This window comes from Protopterus annectens, chromosome 1.part2 (assembly GCF_019279795.1).
Source record: "Protopterus annectens isolate FY-2018-M chromosome 1.part2, PAN1.0, whole genome shotgun sequence".
NCBI classification, from domain to species: domain Eukaryota; kingdom Metazoa; phylum Chordata; order Ceratodontiformes; family Protopteridae; genus Protopterus; species Protopterus annectens.
Window position 1 is genome coordinate 858,786,976 of NC_056727.1, and position 24,520 is coordinate 858,811,495.

Below are 24,520 nucleotides of genomic sequence, written 5' to 3' on the forward strand. Positions count from 1 at the left end.
TTTTTCCTATACATTTTATGGTTGCAATTATGATCAGGTGCGGCATTGGGCCACTGATATGAATTCATCAGCACAGAGGAGGGCAACTGCAGTTGTCAGAGAACAGTTGGCTACAGAGGGTGGTCCTACTATCAAGAAACCACTGACACCAAATGAGGTTCCTGTCCACTGTCAGAGATCCTGACAGTTCTGGGGATTCTGCTGATAATATGTATGCTACATGTGTTTTCTACCTGTACCCTGATAAGTCATAGTTACACAAGAGAGTAGTTCAATAGATATGGGTGTAGCTGGACAGCTCACACAAGTTTCATTTAGAGCTATTTCTTACAGGACATATAGGCAATTGTGTATTTACTGTCTCTGTGCTATTCTCACTGTGATGCATAATTGCTGTCCTTTCATTGCCTCATTTCTTCTATGCCCATCCTCCCTGCAAAGTGTTGAGACATCTGCACATGGTAAGTCATTTTTTTGTTTTTGTTCTTACTAAGCATTATTTAGATATATATTATCTGTATGTGTGAGAAGGGTCTAATGACTGTCTGTATTTCTGTAGCATCTGCAACCATGCGACCAGTATTACTTTATGTTCAGATATTTTGGGTTAATATTTAGGGGAGTAGAAATTTCATTCATGTGTCTGTTGCTTATTATCACAGATGATTCTGACAGTGGAAGTGTAGTATTTCTACCACCTGATGTCACAGCATCGGTAGGCTCTGATGATTATGGTGGCCAAATGGATGTACAGTCAGGGGGTACAGAGGCAGAATCTAACACTGTGGTTGTGACTCACATATCTTCTGGATTTCCTTCAGACAGATTCAGGGTTACATATGTATATTGTCTGATGCAGAGGGTGAATAGCTAACTGAGTCCTTAGGATATGTATAGGTGATGTCATTTGGATTTTCTTCCTGATTTATTACAGCAGTTTAGTGTTGTGATTCCTACCTTGAAATTCTTGATGTGGCAGTCATGCTTATTGCTCTACTTGTCAGAATGTAGGGATAAGTAGAGTTTGGACTGACTTTTCTGTACTGGATATTTGAGATGCATGAGGCATGTTGATAAACTGCATAAATATATATTACATAAGTCAGTCCTGTCACATATTGATGTCATTGCTGGACAACTCACACATATTCTACTTAGGTACATTTTCAATAAGAGTATGGAGGTGCAGGTATCTGCCATTCATTCACATTCTTACACATTTATTTTTCTTTTACTGCTTCATCACTTACCCTGATAGTCCCACAATTACAAATGTTGTCATTCTGGGCTGACTCTGTCTGATGTTAGTAGTACACAGCCATTACATGGGGAAGTACAGGTTGTAAGCATTGCCTGGCATCACTTTTCCTTTATGTATATGCATAGGATGAAAGGTGTACACCTTAGGTGGTCAGCATGTGTGTTATCCATTGCCTCTTGGCCAGGGAAAGGGCATATTGCGCATGCCTACATCTGTCTACATTCAAAGGAGCTGGGGGGTTTCCCCTCTGACTCCTCATCTGTGTGTGGATGTGGTGACCTTGTGAGTGGTGGTGTAATGTTTTCTCCTAGCCCTTGGTGTTCCTGTTGCAGCTGTTTTCACAAGATGATATTGTGTAGGACAGTACAGATTGTGATAATTTTGGCACAAGTACTGGGATTGTACTACAGAGCACCACCTGATGTATCTAGGCAACGAAACCATGACTTCAGCAGCCTAAACACATGTTCTTTGATATTTCTTGTTTGAGCTTGTACCTAATTATAGAGTTCCTCTGTGGGTGTGTGCATTTCTGATGGGTGTCATCAGCCATGGTTCAAGTACACATTCTGCATTTCCCAGTAAAAGGGCCTTGTAGGATATCACCCATGGAAAATCTCTGGTAGAGATGTGAGTTGTACAAGATATGGGAGTTATGGTAACCGCTGGGATTGCCAGCACACATGTTCAGGATGATTCCTTTAGCATTACACACATCCTAGTAGTTAAATGGAGCGGCACCCCTTTCTGTTGATATAGACCCTTCCCTTTTCCCCAAGTGGTACTTTGATCTCAATGTGCATGCAGTCTTTGGCACCCAGGACTTCAGGAAAGTGTGCTATGGGGTAGAAATCCTGCATAGTTCTAGCTCTGTCCTCGGGGGTATGGGAAAATATATACAGTCACTGACATGCTGTAGCATAGCATTCAGGAATTGGTGTAGTATCCTGGATGCATATGCCTGTGACACCCCAACATATCCCCTGTGAGTCTCTAAAAGGTTCCTGTAGCTAATATTCTAAGTGTTACACATGCCTTGGTCTCCACACATAGTGGTTCCCCTTGGTTTGACCTTGCCCTCAGGTGAGGACAACAGAGGTTGCAGAGTTTCTGGAGTGTGTCTCTATCCATCCTGTAGCATTCTACTACTTCCACATCATGCAGACCAAGAAAAGTTAAATGGGGTCTAAATACCCTTCTCCTCCTTGGCTGAGATCTATCAGCAGCAGCAGCACAGACTTGAGCCTGTTGCATACACATGCAGAAGAGCAGCAGCAGCCCCTAAGTTAAGGAACTTGAATGGATAATTAGGCTGCAAGCCAACGTTGGTAAGGGCATCAATGATAAAATTTGCATTAAACCAGTACTAATAGATAGAGGCATTAGATAATAGTGGCTAGATAAACTGGGTCCCTATCAGACGATCGAAACGCTGTTTCCACAAATACGAAATGATCGACACGTATTGCTCGAACTACGTAAATGCTGAATGTCCAAAACAGCGAAATCTGAAATGTCGAAGTGTTTTGGTTGGCCCATCTGCGGTATAGCTCCGTAAGGTAAGTGTGCGATAGTTATGGACCTTAGGGTAGAGTGCAGGTTAAGGTAAGTGTATACAGGTAATGTATGTAAGAGTTACTGTAGTGTTAGAAGTAGGGTTATGTTAAATTTATTTATGTGTATTATTTATTTTGTTTGGGTATATCTCCTTAGTGGAAGTGTGCGGTAGTTACGGACCTTAGGGTTAGGGAGGGGTTAAGGATAGTGCATAAATAGTTGTATATGTGGGGTTTAGTGTAGGGTTAGAAGTTGGGTTTTGGTGCTTTACTTTAGGGGTAAGAGTAGGGTTTGGTTAGTGTACGTATGTGGTTTATTTATTTTGTTTGGGTAGGTAGTATGTAGAGGGTGGTGGGGTTGGCCAACTATGACCGTTCGATGTTTTAAATTTCGCGGTTTAGTGCGTTCGGTCTATTCGCAGTTCAATTAATACGTGTTGCTCTTTTGGTATTCGCTGAAATGGATTTTCGCGGAACTGATATAGGCCCAGATAAATTATGTATTTTACTATGTATTTCATGTATTCTGAATGATTTTTTAGATACAATATATGTTTTTAGTACATGCATATGCATTTTCAGATGGGCCAATGTACTAGGTAAATGTTTTTGATACAGTCTTTGATATGTATTCATTATTTCTGTAGTCTATATGTACTATTAGACAGGTGTAAGATGCTTTTCATGCAGTTTTACATTTTGGGTTTACTTAGTATCAATGAATTTGGCTATGTGCCTTTAAGCTAATTAGTTTGTTAATTGATTGATTACTCAACCTGAAGTTATATAAACTGCACATTTTGATGTAAGTTTTGTCTGATGAAGTAGCCTTGAGCTACGAAAGTACTCACTTTGGATTAAACTTTTACATGTTTTTGGTAGTCGTGGTCTGGTGCCTCCTTTGCTGTTTCTACATTCTAAATTGGTGTAGTATCCTGGGTGCATATGCCTGTGACACCTCAACATATCCCCTGTGAGTCTCTGAAAGGTTCCTATAGCTAATATTTTAAGTGTTACACATACCTTGGTCTCCACACGTATTGGTTCCCCTTGGTTTGCCCTTGCCCTCAGATGAGGACGACAGAGGTTGTAGAGTTCCTGGAGTGTGTCAGCACTCTACTACTTCCACATCATGCAGATCATGAAAAGTTAAATGGGGTCTAAATACCCTTATCCTCCTTGACTGAGGTCTGTCAGCAGCAGCACAGACTTGAGCCTGTTGTATACACATGCAGAAGAGAAGCAGCAGCCCCTAAAATTCTTTCCCTCCAGTGTAGTTTCCATGGCTGTATTCCAATAGGTTTTGGAATACATGGCAAAAGGCTACACTTAGTAAGCACAATTGCTTTATAGCTTGTTGAACAGCTCTGCCATCTTGAATTTATTGATTAATATAAAATTCAGCTGCTTATGCAGTAATTAGCATGCCACAATGTTTACCGTGTTTGCACAGCTCTACATACTGGATATAAACCGGCATGATCTCATGTGCAAGTTATGGCCCTGAGGGTTTATTGAATCCTGCCCTCCAGGGTATGCAAAGGTACAAATCTGGAATGCAGAAAAAGGAAGGTTATGTACAAACCATAACAACAGATCTGTGTTGTCTGCTTCCATCCTTCCTCAATGTAAGGGTTTTGGATCCGAAATCAGATCCAACTCCGATCATTTCTAACTTTTGGATCCAGTGCTCAGGCTCCTCCCCTTACACATAGTACATGTTTAGAGAATGAGCTACCTCAGATCAAGTTTGCTCACACTAAGAGAAAACAGGAATACAAAAAAAGGTAATAAGAAAAAAAAATCTGACGTAAATACAGTAAGTTAATAGCGACCTCAAGGACCCAAGGCTAGGTCAGCTATGATAATCCAGGTGTGACAATGAGAAACTATAAAGGCAAAAGGATGGGGGATGGAGGGTGGGTAGTGGAGGAACGACAGAAGCAGACAATATGGATCTATCGTTATGGTGAGTTCTTATTTTCATATCTGATGTTGTCTTTTCAGTCCATTCCTCAACATATGGGACAGAGCCCCCAGCTATATTATCCCTTGGGTGGCATTATGGAAGGATATTCCAGAGCACAGCTGAACCAAAAGCAGCTCTTGATGTGGATTATATGTCCAATTTGTAATGTGAGATGAAAGTATGAACCTTGGACCAGGTAGCCACAGCACAGATGTCATCAAGTGGCACTCTAGAAAACAAAGATGTAGATAAAGCCACTGATCTAGTGGAATGAGCTTTTGGAGTTGTGAGTAGTGATATGCCTCTTTCTTGATAGACATAAGGTATGCACTGAGACAGCCAACATGAAATAGTGACTTGGATACTCCTTTTCCCATTTTGATAGCTGAAAAAGATACAAACAATTGATCAGATTTTCTGAGAGGTTTTGACCGATGCAAGTAAAAATGTAACTGATGAACATCTAGCAGATGTAGTGTATATTCACCTTTGTTAGAAAAATGTGGGAAGAACACTGGAAGATTTATGGACTGCATAACAAAACTGAGAACCACAAGACAACAAAATTTCAAAAGCACAATAAACAATTTTTTGCTGTGGGATTCTGGTTCCTTGCACCGGGTTGTACTTTTGATGATTTATGGACTAGTTGATAGAAGATTCAGAAGCCACCTTAGGGAGAAAAGAAGGACTGGTTTTCAGGCACACTCTGTCTTTCTGAAATATCAAATAAGGAGGTTTTGAAGACAAGACATGAAGCTCAAAAATTCTCCTGGCAGAGGTGATAGCAACCAAAAATAAAGTTCTCCATGATAAAAAAGTTTAGATCAACTGTAGCAGTAGATTCAAATGGGGAACCAGTTAGTCTGTTGCAAAACAATAATATCCCAAGAGGTATTGGATCTCTGAATTGAGAATGTAAAAGAAAAGTTCCTCCAAGGAATGCCTTGGATAATCTAAAAGTGTGATTTTCGCCAGCATGAAAAGAGGATATAGCAGCTAATTTTACCTTGATGGTTAAGTAACTAGCTCCATTATGAAAAGATGTGAAAGAAAATTAAAAATTGCTGGAAGAGGAGCCAAGAAAAGATCAATATTATTTTCAAACGTCCAAATAGAAACCTTTTCCATTTACATTTGTAGATCTTTCTAGTAGAAGATTACTGAGAAGAGGACAAAATGTGAATAACTGAAAATGAAAATCTGGACTGCTGAACCATCCCTGGAATTTGAGAAAGCATTTAGTCAACTTGAAGGACTGGAATGTTTTGGTGAAGCGACCCCAAAAGGTGAGAGAATAGATCTGGGTCTGAGCCCAGTACCCAGGATGGGTGAACTACATGAGGCCAGAGAAAGGAAACCACACTTGTTGAGGCTAATAAGGGGCTATGAAGGTGACTATGACCTTCAACATAAATGCTTTCTGTACAAACTTTGAAATCAGGGGCTTCAGAGGAAAGGCATAAAGGAGTCTAGGGGCCAAGAGTGTGTTAGAGTGCCCCTGTGTGACTCTCCCTTTCAGGGAGTAAGACTGAAGACCTTGCTGCATTTGGTGTTGCTGGGAGAAGCAAAGAGGTTGTGGTAAGATCAGCCTCTGCATTTGAAAATCCATTCTGTTACAACTGGATTGAGAGACCACTTGTGAGGGAGTGGGGTAGAACTGCTCAACCTGTCTGCAAGAATATTAGATTACCCAGGAATGTGCACTACTTTCAGAATAGTATGAACCTAACCTAACCTAAAGTGGCAAGAAGATAGCACCCACTGCATGCTCCCATGGACTGTCAACACAACAGATAAGATCTAGTTCATCCCTGTTTGTTGAGGTACCAAACAACTGCTATGTTGTTTGTCTGGATTGATATCACACACAAAGGGAGAGAGTCCTGAAAGCCTGCAATGCTAGGAAAACTGCTCTCATCTCCAGTACACTGCTGTGTAGACTGGCCTCTGTTTTGGACCATGTGTTTTGGACTGTCTTTCGTAGGCAATGCCCCTCACCCGCATCCCAGGTGAAAAGCATCTCTGGTCAGTGTGGCTTTTGGGGGAGAATGCTTGAGGTACATGAGGAGAATCCAGCCACCACTGTATGTGTGTTTTGCAAATCCATATGACATGGGCTGTTTTCTGACTGAGCACTGAATTGCTGGAGTCCACTGAAGCTGACCTCATATAGAAACTGGCTAGAGGGAGTAATGTGACAGAACCCAGAAGGCAAAGAATCATTTTGGCTGGCTTCTGATGGGACAAAATGTCTTGGGCTTGTTGGGGAAGTGATGTAACTCTTGTCAAGGGGAGCTTTGCTATCTGAAGTTTTTTGTCTAGAAGTGTTCTGATAAACTCTAACGACTGCACTAGTTCTGGCTTGGATTTTGTTAGATTCACTGTAATTCCCAGGTCTGTACACAGTTGGCGTAAGGAGTCTCTGGCTTGAATGAGTAAATTTATGGTAGGAATGGTAATGAGACAGTTGTCCAAATATGGGAATACTTGGAAACCCTGCAGTCACAGACAAGCTGCTACTACTGCCATGCATTTGTTAAACACCTGGGGGCTGTGATACCCCAAGGGGCATAGCTCTGAACTAGAAATGAATGGCTCCCAGACGGAAATGAACATACTTCCTGGAGTGTCTGTCAATTGTTATGCGGCAGTATGCATCCTAAAGATCTATCATGCACATCTAGACTGAACTGTGCCCATCCAAAATTATACATGTTTCACAAACTTGTTCAAGTGGCTTAGATTTGAATTGACCTTAGGTCCCCATTTTTTTTTTTGGCACCAAAAAGAACTGTCTGATAGGACCTCGTGGATGACTCAATTTCTTAAAAGCTTCTTTATTTCTGAAGTGGCTGCTTCCCTTTGCAAGGGTGAGATTTATTTATTTATTATTTATTTCATTTTACATTTTTTTACTGGGATGGTCTGACTGGGACAGTGCCCATTTTTAGCAGAGGCCCAGGGAGAAAAGCTCCAGTCTAAGATTACCTACAAATTATCACAACAATTAATAGAAATTATAAACCGAATTGACAAAAAATGAGTGTTACATTTACAGGATAAAAATGTAAAAACAAAAATATATGCATAGTATCAGATAGATCAAAACTTTAAACACTTGAATATAGACAAATATATGGTTGAATTTATATATGTGGAGGAACATAACATTAGCTAGGAAATTAAGCAGGGGAATCCTTAAGCAAAGTAGTGCATAGTTAGCAATACTTCCCTGGTGAGAGTTGCAGCCAGGAATGTAACTATTTGTAGAGAAGTAGTGTTGTTAGAAGGGATATGTTAACACAGTTAGTACATACAGCCAAATTGTATAAATAATGCTAAGTTAATAATTAACATGGAGTGTTACATGTGCAAAGCCAGGATTCAAATAAGTGTCTTTTGAGAGATATGTTGAAATGATTAAGATTGCTTATGGATCTAATACTATGAAAGTGTATTCCAATTTTTAGCAACAAAGTTAGAGTAAAGAGAATTGCCTGCTGTATTGGATACTTTGGTTAGTTTGAGTAAGTCTTTGTTACATGATCTAAGAGTATGAATGTTGAGTAGGGTTGGAGAAGTTTTTTAGGGAAGGTATGTTGTCAGGATTGTGCATTATTTTGTGAGCCATTATTAACTGGTTATAGTTCATAATATGAGGTAGTTCCAACCAAGAAAGATTTTTAGGTATTGACAGTGATGGGTTGAATGTGTAGAATCTGTTGCAAATTTGCCAGTCTTATTATAACATGATTCTAATTTACTTAGTTCTGACTTTCTGAGGTTGGTAAGTATTGGGGATGCATATAAGAGTGACGACAGAAGGTAGGTTCTAGCTATGGCTATTCTTGCAATGTCTGTTAAGAATTTTTTGTTTCTATACATTGTTCCAATTTTCTTGTGAACCCTTTTGATTGTGTTAGAAATGCGTATGTCAAATTTTAGTCTGTTGTGGATTATGATGCCTAATAGTTTTGTTTGGGAATCTGGGAAAATCTTAGTATTATTACTGACAGTGATATAAAAGTTAGCTGGGAGGTTAGTAGATTTAGATGGATGAAAGATCATAAGTTTAGTTTTATTAGGGTTGGGAATGGGTTGTGAGTTTGCTGCCATATTTCAATATCAGAGAAGGCTTTTTGTGTTATTGTAAGAAGTCGAGTTATTGTGGATGCTGCACATATGAGGGTTGAATCATCTGTGTATTGTATGATAGATACTTGAGAGGAGGCAGTATTAAGATCATTTATGAATATTCTGAAGAGGAGGGACCCTAGGACTGTCGAGATGTCAGGAAGTCTTTTTAGGTGTAGAAGGGAAAGAAATAGCCTCTGGTAATGACTTTTTGTACCCATTTGTCTTGACTGAGGGACATCCAGGCTGTTGGGTGCCAAGATAAGCACAACCTGAGTGCCTCCAGAGTGTGATAGTTGGGCAACCATTTAGGAACACTGGAAAGGCTTCTCCAAGAAAGGTCTGCAGAATCTATGATTTTTTGGGCCATGTCTGCCCCTGGGGTGAGGTCCATTGTAAGAGTTCCCCCTCTGCCTCTCTCAGTCTGGTGTAAATCCCTGAGATTTGCAAAACCAAAATCTCTTCCCTCCTTCCTGATTTCTGGAGAAAGTCCCCTGAGAGGTGCATAATTTGATATTTATGGCAGACAAGGACTTACTGTCTTTCTTACTTCTTGAGATAGTCTTTTTAACTTTAGGGCCAAAACCAGTTGATCCATCATAGGGGATGCTGATGAAGCACATCTTGAAATGTTCTGCAAAGTTACATAACTGCATCTAAGCATGCCTCCTTATGGAAATGTCTGTGCCAGCTGCTCTAGATGCACCCTCTGTAGTGTTCAAGATAAGATGCATAGAGACAACGGATAAGGACAGAAGGGTCAACAACTATGAATCAACAGATTTCTGCTGATCCACATACATGGTCCCTGGTAGGGATTTGGCAATTTCCCTAGTCAAATCCCACCAAAACATGTGACATGTGCTGCCAAGTTGCATAGATAAGGTGTACAATCACTTCCGAAATCTGTCCAGCACATGAGATTCCCTGTCTGGTGGATGGGCAGAGGAGCTCTCTTCTGCAAGTTTTTTCTTAGTGGCTGCAGCCACTACCATTGAATCTACAGCAGGATCCTTGCTCCAATGGGGATGGCCTTTGGGGCAATAAGGAATTTGTCAGGTTTTTTGGAATGGGCTCAACTGTGTCTGGTTCCTTCTATGCCTGCTAAGAGATCACATCTATCATCTCATTGGCCGGGGGGGGGGGTCTATCCAAGACATAGACTGGCCAGAGCCTAAAGCTTCAAGGAAGACTGATGACTCTTCTGGAGAAGGCACTTGGGAAGACCACCCTCCCCCTTTCTGTCTGAGAAGCTCAAGGTTATCTCCAAATGAGACATCTTTAAGGGGGGATCTGGGGGAACCTTCTCCTTCATCAAAGTGAGTGTTGGTGGGAGGGGATTTCTCAAGGGAATCCAAGTTCCTCCTTTTGTACTTGCACTTCTTATTCTGTTCACTTATTTTATTCTGTTCAGGGGAGGACATGAAAGCTGACATGATCTCCTTTATAAGAAATGGCTCAAGGCTTCTAGAAACTGGCTGTCCCGATGGAACAAGAAGAGTAGATTCCGGATGAGGAAACTTCTATGGGGGAGGGTCGGATTCTTCAATGCGGGTAGTATTCTCTCTGGGTTGAGAGAGCACTCTCTCAAAAAGCCTTGAATGCCAAGCTCAACATGCATATGGGGAGCCATGCTCTAGAAGCTGAAACTCCCAAAGGTGGTTTAACACTGGACACCATTTGGCTGGGTTCCAAGGATGACACAGGGGGGCAAATTACAGGAATGGATCCAAGGACCACAGGTCCAGTCCTACCCTGTCAGAGTTGTTGCCGACCATTCAGTTCCAAGATTCAGATGGGTCTGACAGGGTTGGAGCTGACCTCATCAGAGAACTCATCGGAGTAGAGGATTTGTGGACTCCTGGTTCTGATGCAGATCTGCCACAGTAAAAGTAGGATCTGAGGGCTCTAATATGGGAGGTCGGATCAGAGAAGGCGCCACTAAAGAATTAGGGGAAGAAGTAATTCCTCCAGTTCTTTTTTTACTAAATATCTTTTTATTATTTCAAATAAGATGTCTTAAGAAACATTACATGAAATAAAGATAAATAACATATTTACAATTTTAAAACATTACTAACTTCAAACCATTATATAACTATTTGCATTGGTGTCTATGCAAATAACATTGAAATTCTATATTATATAAAGTTAGAAACATAAGATGATACATCTTCTTCGATCTTTTCGAGTATTTCCAGTACTTTCATCCAAGAGTAATAGTAAGAAGTAGATCTTTTAGTTCTGTTCTTCACTGTTAATATTTCCATGTGAGCAATTGTTGTTGTTAAATTCTCAAATTCCTTCGTAGGAGAAGCCTCATTTTTCCAGTGTATAGTTATGATTTTACGTGAAATTGCCAATAGTGACCATAGGATTTTAGTGTCTTTTTTGGTACACAGTTTGGAATAGGAGAGTTGAATAAAATTAAAGACTTTGTTAATTGAAAATTATCATTATAAACAGTCTGAAAAAATAGTTAATGGAATTTCCTCCAGTTCTGACAGCGGTCAGTGCTGAAAAGACCCCCAATTGGATCTGGGTCCAAAGAAATCTCCTCATCATCCTGTCCATATCAGTTTCAGTAAGGCTACTGGAAGATCTAGCTGATGTATTTGATGAGGTAATGGAGGATAGTATAGAATGATAATGTGGTTTATCCTGCAAAATTAGAGATTGAAGCCTGAGTGAGATATGCTCCGGAAAAAAACTAGGAGGAGTAAGGGATCCTAAGATTACAGGATCTGAGAAAAGTGATGGCTATGAAGGTTTGAGTATTTTAGGTGCCAGAGCCAACAAAGGTGTCCGGTCTAGAGATCTCTTTTTAAAAGTTTTAGATTTGACTTTTTCTGACTGCTTCTGCTTATCTTTAGACATGTCAGATGGCTTTTTGACAGAACAGACAGAAAAAGAAGAAGCAACAGTAGACTTCCCTGACCCTGAAGGAGGTTGTCCCCAGATGAAGACTAAAGGAGGCCCTTCAATATTAGCTTATCCCTCCTTTCAGTAAGGGCCAGTTGGCTGAAAGCCCTGCAAATGGAACAGGTGGTGTCCAGGTATGACGAGCCTAAACAATACATGTATTTATTGTGAGTTTGGAAGCTTACAGAGGAAGCTATACATTTTTTAATTCCTGCGGGGTTTTCTGCCATTTTGTCTCAGAAAGAAAAGCTAAGAATCATGGTAAAAACTAAATGTTTATATGTGTATGTATGCAGTGTAATAATAAGCAGAAAGAAATTCTAATAAACTATGGAAAGGTATAGAATATAAACATTTTTTACACATATAGTGCCCCACAGCAAAGATGAGAAAAATGAAAACGAAAAGGAAAAGAAAAAAGGGAGAAGAGAAAAACCTGTCAAAATAAGCACAAACTGATGGAGATAAAAAGATAGACAAGGAATTAAGTGAAAAACACTCACCTTTTAATAAAGATTCAATAACTACTGCCTGTGCACTCACACATCTGCCCAACACTAATAGCAGCAAATGAGTTCTGGGGTAGCATGTTCTCTACACATGGATTATGGGTAAAGGGGGAGCCTGAGCACCAGATCCAAAGCTTAGAAGTGGCCGAAGTCAGATCCGAAACCCATACATTGAGAAACAGATGGAAAAGACAGCACCAGATCATAGGTTTCAGTAGATATACTTCTATTTTTGCACCACATAGAAATTTAAAAGGTAAATATACATAATGTTTGAGACATACTTAAAATGCATACTTCTATTATTACAGCACATGGAAATTTAAACTCTAAATATACAATATTATTAGTTAATATGTTAAAAAATCTAGCTGAAGATTTACAGAAACAAGTTAATACAGTATATGGCAATTATGGTTCAAGGTACCTATAGTACAGGTATAAAAAGACAGTTTTCACACAGAATATGTAATACCAGCTATGAGACATGTTAAAGAATTGCCCAGTTTAATTACAGTATAAAGTTAAGAGACATCAAGCCAGATTTTCAAATAATTAACAAGTCATAAATGTTCAAGTGACACCTGGTGATCAAAATTAAAATTGCAAGTTTATTTACCAGATAAAGAGAAATTATTTTATAATTGCTGCATTAGATGTAGCAATCACTAATGTGTCTTTTGCAGACTATATTAATAGATGTATAAAGTAAATACAGAAGCAAATCCCAGTTCAGGGATTTAAGGGGAGTTGTAAGAACAAGCCTGACATAAATATAGTTTTGCTAGAATAAATCCTACATAAATACAGTATTCTCTGCACAGGCCGAGAAATGAGCCACATTAAAGTAAGCCTATATCTTCATTTTTATTGGACATTTTACATGCAGTTTTAGTAAGTGCAGTTTCAATAGAAAGGAATGTTTCAGTGAAGAATACAAATGAATTCAGTGAAATAACCTTTAGACAAAAGCACTGATAATAAAAATGTGTTAACATGTGCAGAACATTTGGTACAAAAGCAGATTTTGTTTATAAGGTACAAGGCTTGGAAACCAAAGTTAAAGAGGCATGTAGAACTTGTAGGAAATTTACAGGGTTTTAGTAATATAAGAAATATTTTCCAGACAGAAATCAGTTCAGTTTGGATACTTAGGGGATTGAATACAGAAGTCAGTTTATATCCATAAGTGAGTTGATTCAGAAGTCAGTAAAAGTCCAGAAACTACAGAATTCAGTGCAGACTGTCTTAGTTCTGTCATTACAGAGAAAAGGAACAATTCTGAGTTCAGAGTTACAAAGCACAGAATAATTCATTCTTCAGAACTACATAAGTCTGACTATTCAGTCTGGATCAGTTTATCAGCACTGTTATTTGAACAGTACCAGTATAAGACCTGTTCAAATCTTGTTGAATTTCTGCATTAACCTCCACTGTATGTTGCTACTACATAATAAACCACCTTTATTAAACTCAGAGTTAGTAAATACTTTTATTCTGAATGGTACAAAAATTTGGCACATAAAGAAGATGCTGAGATATTTGACACTTGCTCAGTACAGCTCCAAGTAATTAAAATTAAAGACATTTATTCCAGTTCATACAATGTATAACTCAGATGTGTGTAAATGGGCGTGCCTTCGTTGAAGGTTGGGCGTCGAGCTGACACCTCGGCGTTTTGTGATAAATCTACTGCCAATCATTAGTGGACCGGAGTTCTGCTGTGGCAACCTCTTACTGGGAAAAAGCCGAAAGACAAAGAAGAACAATGTTCATAGGTTTCTCCCATCCATTGGTCAAGATTTCTCTTGAACAAGGCTTTGGGGGGAGAGAAGTTTGCACTGAACCTGTCAGCCAGTATGTTGGCAATGTCTGTAGGATCAGTAATCTTCACATTGAATGACACTTTTAAGCCCCAATTGTTAAAACTGATCATTATCTCTGTATTGTGGCATCATTCTTGGTGAAGGTAGGATACTGCTCAAGGTCATGTGTACTCAGTCTGGTGTGCGAGACGGCGCGTGTGTGTGCTTTGTGTCTGGTGTGTGAGTGTGTGTGGGCATTGTCATTGGCTGTGGCCTTAAGGGCTGTGACTGTTTGACTGACTGACTGTCAGGTATGTGTGTTGGTGTTGTGTTCTGTGGTTGTGTGGGTTTGTTTGTTGGTCTGCTTGGGTGGCCTCTCTGTTTTTGGTAGATTTTCATCAGAGCCCTTTTAGTATGTTGTTGTGTGTATTATGTGTTGATTTTGAGGTTGTGATGGTACTATGTGAGACTGGGTCTATAGTGTGTGTGGTAACCTTCTCCTGACTGAACTGGTTGCCAGTCTCCTATTGAAGAGCCAGCCCTCAGTTTTGGGTATTAGTTGCATCTCGCATGTATTTGTGTTTTGTCAAGATGATCTTTTAGGTATTAGAGAAAGTGCTAGTAACAGGGATGCTTAAGATTGAAAATGTGTAACTCAGAAATGCTACACCATCACTATATCAGCTGGTTCCAGGGTTAATGCACTAGGTACTGGGTGGTAAGCGACAGGTCAGATGATATTGTGCTTGTCAATACAGCAATCCTCCTTCGCTGCTAATATTTTCCTCAAAATACACAGCTTAATTTCTAGTTCTGCACTCCAGTTTATCTGGACTTTGTTTTATTATTTTCCTTATTTTAGTTTGGCATGTACTATTCTCTTGTTTTGAATCATTAGTATGCATAAGTTTGTCAGTCATGATTTATGATCCTTTGTTTTCATTAAGCATATATTTACTCCACAGGCAAAGCTTTTATTGAAAAGTTGATCTGATGAAGTCTAGTTGGTGGACAAAAGTGCTTATAATAAATAAAAGCAGAGTTGTTGTGAGTTTTCCTTCAGTATGTTTACAGATGAGGAATTAACAGCTGAGGTTTTAGACTATCACTGATGCTCTTAATTCTAAGTTTGAGAGTTTTTATTTTTCATTGTTCCCAAATAACAAGGAAGTGAATGCAGTCTGCTATTTTCATGCTGGGGACAGCCATCTCCTTGCCTCTCTCCTGTGGTTTATGTTTTGGATACTGGGTATTGGGTAGTAATGAATAAGACTCATGCTGTTTGATAGTATTCTCTTCTTTTATATGAAATTTTATGACTGATTGTTTCATGGGGGTTTGCCCTAGTAGAGACTGAGACTAAAAAGTGAGCTCTAGAAGTCTAATGCACTATCCATTGCACCAAAGACTCACTAATTCAGTGAGTTTCCATGTTTGATATTGTCATCAGCAGTCATAGTTTTGTGAGCTCACTTTTATTTATTTATATAACTGTATTTCTATGGATCCCTATCAGTTGATCGAGTTTTCAGAAACTTGAAATTCATATCGGCAAGATGATATGATCGAATGTCTGAAAACCCGAGGCTTCTGAATGGAGATCGTGGTACAGTGAGGATCAGGAAATTTTTCATTTTCCTCAATGCAGTACAATCTCGGAGTGGGTATATATAATTAGCAGGTGGTGCAGGGGTATTGTCCTCCACCTGCAAAACCATAAAAAAGATACATTTTTGTGGGTTTTTTTAATGTTCGAGTTTGCAGAAATTCAATCATATCATATCGCCAATATGAACTTGATCAAGTGACGCAGATCCATCTCTCTCTCTCTCTTTCTCTCTCTGTATAAAATATATGTATATATATATATATATATATATATATATATATATATATATATATATACAATTTCTCTCTCTCTCTCTCTCTATATATATATATATATATGTATATACACATATATAAAAGTGAAGTCACAAAACCGTTACTGCTGACCACAATATCAAACATGGAAACTCACTGAATTTCTTAAAAGTCAGGCCCCCCCATACCCCACCAACGTGATAAAGTGCCCCCAACCTTGCTACTGGTAACTATTAACTTTATCACTGTACCTCAGAGTAAAGGGAATATCCTGAGGTAATGGAATCTTGATCTCATGTTACACATGAAATCACCTGCATATCTGTAACTACAAATGTTTCACATTTTAGCCTGTCACGCTTATACCACTTATAAGAGCAGCCAACCCAGGCACAGACTGGTATGCAAATATAAAAGGTTACAAAAATAAAATAATGCAGACAGACTAGACAAAGACACAGACAATTTTCATTTAAACCTTTATGAAGGGCAATCTATGTAAATGGTGGTCTGAAAACATGAGGAGAGACAAATCTGGTTTAAATCTAATGTGAAGTATGGTCTGTATAAACTACAGCCTTAAAGTCCATGTCTCACATTTTTCTGGAATGGTTCCATCTGTGCTGTCCTGACCTTCTTTCATAACATTTTTTGAAAAGAATTACCCCAACCAATCATAATCAGTCTAAAACAAAAGACACCAGATGAGGTGCAGGCAGCAGCAGCAAGAGCATGTTGTAGCATCTGTAAGTGAAATGTGTATGTAAGTACGTCATTCATGGAGAAGGACGTTTGACAGAGAAGCTGAAAAATTATACTGTTAGCACAACTGTAGTTATATCCATGCTGTGCTCCCCCTGCAATAAGGGTCTATTTCTCTTAAAGACTTGGCTGTGTTTTGCATGATGTCCTAGTAACCACTACTACATCAAAGAGTGGTCTAAGCTGTCTCTTAAACTAAGATCATTGTTGTTATATTTATTTGTTACATGTTCAGTATTGTCTCCATTTTACTTAAATGTTGTAAAATGAGGGGGAAAGTATTAAAAAAATAATTATCTACTTTTGTTTTTTTTTTGTCTTTCTATTAGGCTCAGTCATACAAGACATAGGTCCTGATTCAAAAAGGTTATTGCAAGGTGTACACCATTTCTGATTCCAAGAAAGCCCTACTACGGTACTGAAACATGAAGATGTGTACACCGTGGCCTGTCTCTGCAATCGTGCTAAATGTTAAATGCTAATGCAGCTTTTAGGGAAGAGACATAAGCCAATTATCCATGTGCTCTCCCTCATAAATATCAAGGAAGGCATCGTTATGTAAATTAGCACAAACACTACTGGCCAGTCATGGTAATGAACACAGTTAAAAGCTGGTGTGCATTCATCGGTAAAGGTACGTACCAGGAAGTTTAGCGGACAGGTAGTCTTAAGGTGTGTGAATGTGTGTGCATGTGTGTGTGTGTGTGTGTGTGTGTGTGTGTGTGTGTGTGTGTGTGTGTGTGTGTGTGTGTGTGTATGGGTACGTGACTGTGTGTGTATGTGAGGGGCTGCATGTGTCTGCCTGGGAAGTAGCAGTGGGATGATTAGTAAGGGGGCATGTTAGGTGTGTGTGTGTGTGTGTGTGTGTGTGTGTGTGTGTGTGTGTGTGTGTGTGTGTGTGTGTGTGTGTGTGTGTGTGTGTGTGTGCGTGAATGGGTGAGTGTGTCCATGAGTATGATCAGGTGGGGAGGATGCTGTGTGGCGTGTGTGTGTGTGTGTGTGTGTGTGTGTGTGTGTGTGTGTGTGTGTGTGGTGTGTAGAGAATGAATGTGTGAATGTGTGTGTGGTGACAGTAGGTGTAGGGGCTGTCATACTTTCACACTTGCCTAGACTAATTAGCAAATCTTGCAACATTGTTTTGGGGAGATCACTAGCCATTAGGGATAACTCTGAAGGATTGTGCCTTAACTGCACTTAAACATAATGTAAGTTGAGAGAAACAATAGATACCTAGCATAACTCTGACAGATCATGTCTTAACAGCAAATAAGCATAATGTGAGTTGGGGGGAAACACTAGGCACCAGGGATAACTCTGACAGATCATGCCTTAACAGCACCTAGGGACCAGGGGAACGCTAACCACTAGGAAAAACACTTTAACAATATGTCTTAAAGACACTTATTATTAAAAGAAAAGAAGAAAAAAAGAAAGAAAGAAAAACAATGATCTTGGTTGGTTGGACCACTAGATACTAGGGATAAATCTTTAACAATATGCCTCAATAGCACTTCATCAAGATGTGGGATGGGGGGGCACTTTCCACAAGGGATTACACTTTCATAATGGGGGTTGGAAGGATACCATTAGATCATTGTGTTTTAACATCACTTAGGGGCAGGTGAACCACTAAGCACCAGAGGAACTCGATACAGAGTGCCTTAAAAGCATTTAATAAAAAAAAAAAATATGGATAGGTAGACCACTAGACACTAGGGATACTATAAACAGCATTGTTTAAAGACATTAAAACAGACCCCAACCCTGTTCTCTCCCACCTCCTAAAAAGGATATTAGTCCTCTGCACCACCACCAGACACCAGAGAGTTATTAGAACTAAGAACTTTAAGATTTGGAAAAAAAATCACAAAGGAGAGTAAGTGGCTTCAAACACTGCACCCTTGCCAAAGGAAAATCAACATTAACTCTCTGTACTAACTGAGAAGTTAGAGCAGTAAAGTTTATTTTTTACCATCTAATGAGAATCTTGGGCATTATTCAACATTTGCAACAGTTCATGATTTATAAGGGAGAGGGACAGGGCACATATAAGCCTACCTCTCAACCTTGAAGCAAAGAGACCTTTAGGCAAAGTCAAAATTAATGGTGGGATTTACTGCTACAATGACCTTCCCAGAAGAAGATACCCTGAGCTCTTTCATAAAGACAATTCACTACTGCAGTGAATGGATTCTCAGAATGTGAAGCACTGAAGCAGCAGGCAGGCAATGGCAACTGGTGTTTCAGTGTGCCTTAGACCTTCTTATTGTGAGGAAATTTGCCCCAAAGAAAGTAATTCATTTAATTCCCGTATCAAGCTGGATACATGACTGTTTACATTTAATATGTTACTGTACACTGCTGTTGCGTATTCTTATGTTTAATTTGCTGCTCAGAAGAGCTTCTAGTATTATCACTTTGCAAATAAAGATAAATTGCACCCTCGTTTAAGTATAACATTCTATACTATTAATTCACTAGCTACTAAGTTAGTAAACATTATCCATTTAGTTTAGAAAATAAGTTTTTGTTCTTTGATTTTACAGGAATGGGTCTCTTGCACAGTTTAAAAGAAGTGGTTTTGGTTCTTGAATAAGTATTAAGTAAATCTTGGAGTAAATGGAGCAGCTTAGCATTCAAAGACAATTTTTTTTAGGCTTAGCCAAGGCACTAAGAGGATCCTGTAGTTATTGCTAGAACTTACAATTTGAAGACAATGGCTTTATGGTATGGACAAGACATACAGTGAGTCCTGAACTAACTGGTACGTCTTCAATATGAAGAAAGTAGCTTCTGTACATTGATGGGAAACCAAATTAATCCTGAAGTAACAGAAGCAGCTTACAATTTAAGCAACATGGCTTTTACACTTGGGCAAGAAAATGAGTAGCCATGAAGTAAATTGTATAGTTAAATGTCTGAAGAAAGAAGCTTTGAGGCTTGAAGAGGGCAGTCAGCTAATCTACAGCAACTGGTGCAGCTAAGAATTTGAAGTATGTAGCTTTTGATTTGGGCAGGATGATTGCTGGTATTGAAATAACCACTAGAGTTCAGGTTTCAAAGAAAGTGGCTTTTAGGCCCAGACAGGCCAATTGCCGAGTCCTGGAGTAAATGATGCAGGTTAGAGTCAAAAGAAAGTGGCCTCTGAGCTTGTCAGAACACTGAATTTGCCCTGAAGTAAGTGGTCAAGCTCAGAGTTTCAAGAAAGTGACATCTGGGCTTGGAGAAGGCATTGAGTATTTCCAGGAAAAACTGCAGCAGCTTACTGTCAGCAGGAAAGGGGAGGGGCTTTTATAGAAGACAGGGCACCAGAAATCAGTTTCAGAGTAAGTTCACAAACAACTTTGGGTACAAAAGAGTTTTTTTTTCCTCCAGGGCAAACTGTCCTTATGGAAATCTGCATAGGATTCTTTATACCTAAAAACCTGTATGAAAAATCTTTCTAACTAAAGTGACTATACTAAACACAGATTTTATCAAAACAAAAAGTCCTTGTCTGCTGAATTTCTAGGCAAAAAAAGAGGTATTGTCAAATGTTCAGTAAAAAATGTAACTGCCAAGTAGGACCTTCTGTCTGTTTAAGAAGTATCAGTTAAAAATACCTATCAACATGATTTACAACGTTGATAGAAGCAACAGGTCATGCTAAAGGCAAAGAGGCAAAATAGCTAAAAACATGCACGTTAAGAGATGAATAAGATAGGTCAGTACTAACTTTATTGGGTGTTTTAAAATCTAATGCACTGAATTCACAATGATATTGCCACACCAGTGAGAAAATCTAGTCTACTTGGAGCGCTAAGATTTCCTGGTATTTGGTCATTTAATTTAATCTAAAATAGAAAGACTTTCAGAAGAAAAAAGATGTGTAGATCTATGTTAGAAGGGTGAACCCCAGCTGTCTTGGCGAACAAAAGTAATATGATAATGATGTTTTCTTTTTTTCTCTTTTTATGTTTAGAAGACACATTAGTATGACAGAAACTAGAGGGAATGTCTATGACATAAACTGGATATGGATAAACCACTGGTTCTCATTTCCTGACTTGTAGATTCTTGAAACAGAACACTGGAAGCTAATGGCCCATATGAGACGCAAACAGATCCAGTTCTGAACACAACTACAGCCTCACTGTTAGGTACAGAAAGTGTTCCTGTCCAGGCTCTTCTTGTAAGAAACTGAATTTGTTTATGCTTAAAGGCTTTGAAAGGGTAAACTCATACTAATTGCTTATCCCAGATTATCACTGCAAGTCTGCAGAGAACATAAAAGCAAATGCTTCCTTGTTTGTTTATATAACTCAGTACTAAAGTACTGTCTGTGCTAATCAGAAGAGCTGCTTACTGAAAGACTATCTGTGAAATTATTAGAGGGAGCGGAATGAAAATCATTTCCTTCAAGGTGACATTGTCCATTTCTTTTGCTGGAGACAACAGATGTTGCACTTTCATGTTGTAACAATTAGTTCTCAAAGCGCAGACTGTGGGGAAAAACACACAAATTGAGGGCTATGTCAGCTTCTGATTTGTGGCTCACAGTAATAGGTAATACTGGAAGACAGAAATCAGGTGATGCTATCAAAAAAGTTCTTTAATGTTGGAAGTAAAGGAAAGTAATAATGTAATGGTTGGGTAATATGTTTCATAGATTCCTGAGGAAACAATACGATTTTCAGGAAATCATCAGAGTGAAAAATGACCTGTTATTTGATGCTTTTAGGAATAATACTGCAGACAATTGCTTCTCTTGAGCACTGCATAAAAAATGTCCATTATTAGTTGTACCTTGTCTGGAGAATGCCGACAGTAGTTACCAATATCCAAGATGGCTCATAAATCCTCATTTACTGAGAGGATAAACGGTCCCCTTTTGGAACAACGAGACCTATAAGTGTGAGTCCCACAATTTCAGAAAATAACTTGTGATTGCAAATAAAAATATTAATGGTGGGGAGTCTCTTTCCTCATTTCCCTGCTACTTGTACATATTAACTCTTGACAGTTTAGTATCTCAAAAAACGAGGAACATTCTTTTTTTTTCAAAACAGGTTTATTGTTTTAACATATAAGAGAAATATCATAACAATTTTATACAAGTAATTAAAAATAGGTATTATTATAATATTCAACAAAACAACTAAAGTATTTACAAAGACATCCACTACAATCAGATCAATTAATTAAACTAAAATACCATGCTATTGAAATTAAATTTTTTTAACAAATTTTGTAAATTATCCCATACAATATAATAAGATGTTTTTCTATTTGTTTTTCTCCTAATTGTGTTTATTTCCATATGGCACAGTATATTCATAACATTTTTAAATTCATTGAACGAAGGAGGTGTATCTGAAATCCAATTTCTAGTTATTATTTTCCTAGCCACTGCTAGAATAGACCATAACAAGGGAAGCTTAACCTTTTTAACACTTTGAGGTACAGGTGTGTTGAATAATATAAGAGATTTAGAAATAATGAAATTATCTGTAAAAAGAGCCTGCAAAAATTCATTAATTGACTTCCAGTATTCTTTCAATTTTATACAGTCATAAAAAATATGAGCCCAGTCAGCATTAATTTCTACATTACATCTCTTACATAAATTATCTTTATTATTTATTTTATTCATCATCAAAGGTGTATAAAAAGATCTATGTAAAAATTTCCATGTATAAAGTCTCCAGACAATGGAAGACGTAGTTCTATAAGCAGATTCCAAAATATATTGTTTATCTTGTTAATTTGGTGGGTCCCCATTAATAGAAGTGAAATAATTCCAGTATGAATCTACACTGTAAAAAGTTTCTTGTCTGATAATTTTATGTATGTATGAAAGTTTACCTTTATCAGAAACTTTATGTTGTAAATTTAATATCAAGTAATCAATCAGTGTTGGAATAGATTCTTTAACTGTTATAGACATTAGATCTATTTTATTAATGAGATGTTGTCTAAAGATCTGAACCTCTAACCAGCAAGTTTCTCTTAGATCAAATTCTTGTTTTAAGAAATCTAGATTTTTAACTTTATTATCAGATATCAACTGATACCAGTACTTTAGATCATTATCTATAGCTAAATGAGTTCCTTCAGAAGTAGATGATGAAAGCATACCCTGAGTATACATTATAGGGAATACAATAAAATTCCATTCCCTATACTTAGGGTGCATGAATATAAAGTTACGATAACTAATAATAATATTTAATGGGTAGCAAACCATATGTTTAGGTGTAATAGGTGAAGTACAACATTCCTTTAGTAACCATAACATGGAGTTATTTACAATCATATTTTTATGTGTTAAGGAGATTTTCATGAAGTGCATACTAATTAGCTCCCAATAATCTTTCCATTTTGTGACATATGACTGATCTATTAATAAAGTAATAACTTTTACAATAGAAGAGATAGTATATAAATTAAAGTCTGGAAAAGAAATACCCCTTGAGACCAGCTATTAGTATGTTTCTTTAATGCAATCCTAGGTCTATTAGGTGCCCATAGGAAATTTAACATTAGTGTATTCAGTTTCTTGATAATTATTTTTGTAGGTGGAAGTATTATTGATTGTATTAAGTATAAAATCTTGGGGAATATTATCATTTTAATAATTGTAAGTCTCTCCTCCATAGTAAAAACATATTATTCCAGGTATTAAAAGATTTTGTATATTAAGAAAACAGGTATTATAATTATTATATATAATAGATTTAATATCTTTAGATAGTATTATACCTAAATAAGTTATCTGACCTGAATTGGATACATATTTAGTAAAATCACTAATGAGGATATTGTTCCGTGTATATATAGGTAGTATTTTAGTTTTTACTTCATTGAATATTAAACCAGAAATACTTTTAAAATTCATCATGTTATCAAATAGAGACTACATAGAAGAATTAGATCCTGCTGATGTAATTAGAACATCATCTGCAAAAGTTGAATTTTGGATGTTGTATTTTCATCTATTTCAAAACCCTCTATGTCAGTACTGTTTCTGATCAAATTAGCCCAAGGCTCCATTACTAAAGTGAATAATAGTGGAGAAAGTGGACATCCTTGTTTTGTACCTTTAAAAATGGGTATTTTTGTGAAACATAAGTTCCTACCTTAATATAAGCCAACATTCCTTTGTATAAATGCTCAATTAGATTTACAAATGCATCTGAGAAGTTTGTGCACTTCATTAAGGTAAACAGATAGTCCCAACTTACTGAATCAAATGCTGAACTTATATCAAGACTAATAAGTGTTAAATCTTTCTTTTTCCTATTTGCAAAATCTATTAATGTTAAAGTTCTTCTTATATTATCAAAAGTATTTCTATTTACAATGAAGCCTGTCTGATCTATATCTATAATGCCGGGAATGATTGTCTTCAATCTATCAGCAAAAATACTCATAAACATTTTATAATCAACATTAAGTAATGAGATGGGCCGATATGAAAAACATCTAGTTGGATCTTTATTAGGTTTTAAAATTGGCGAAATAAATGTATATTGCCAAGATGGGGGGGTTATTAACTCAGTTTGGGCCAAAATAAAAACCTTATGTATTAATGAATATGTACTTTTAGAAAGGATTTTATATATCTCTGGTATAATACCATCATTACCTGGTGCTTTGTTTGCTTTAAGCTTATTTATTTGTGTAATAACTTCTGTATATGAAATACTCTTGTCCAATAGTTTAATCTGTTGTTTATTAAGCTTTTTATTCATGTT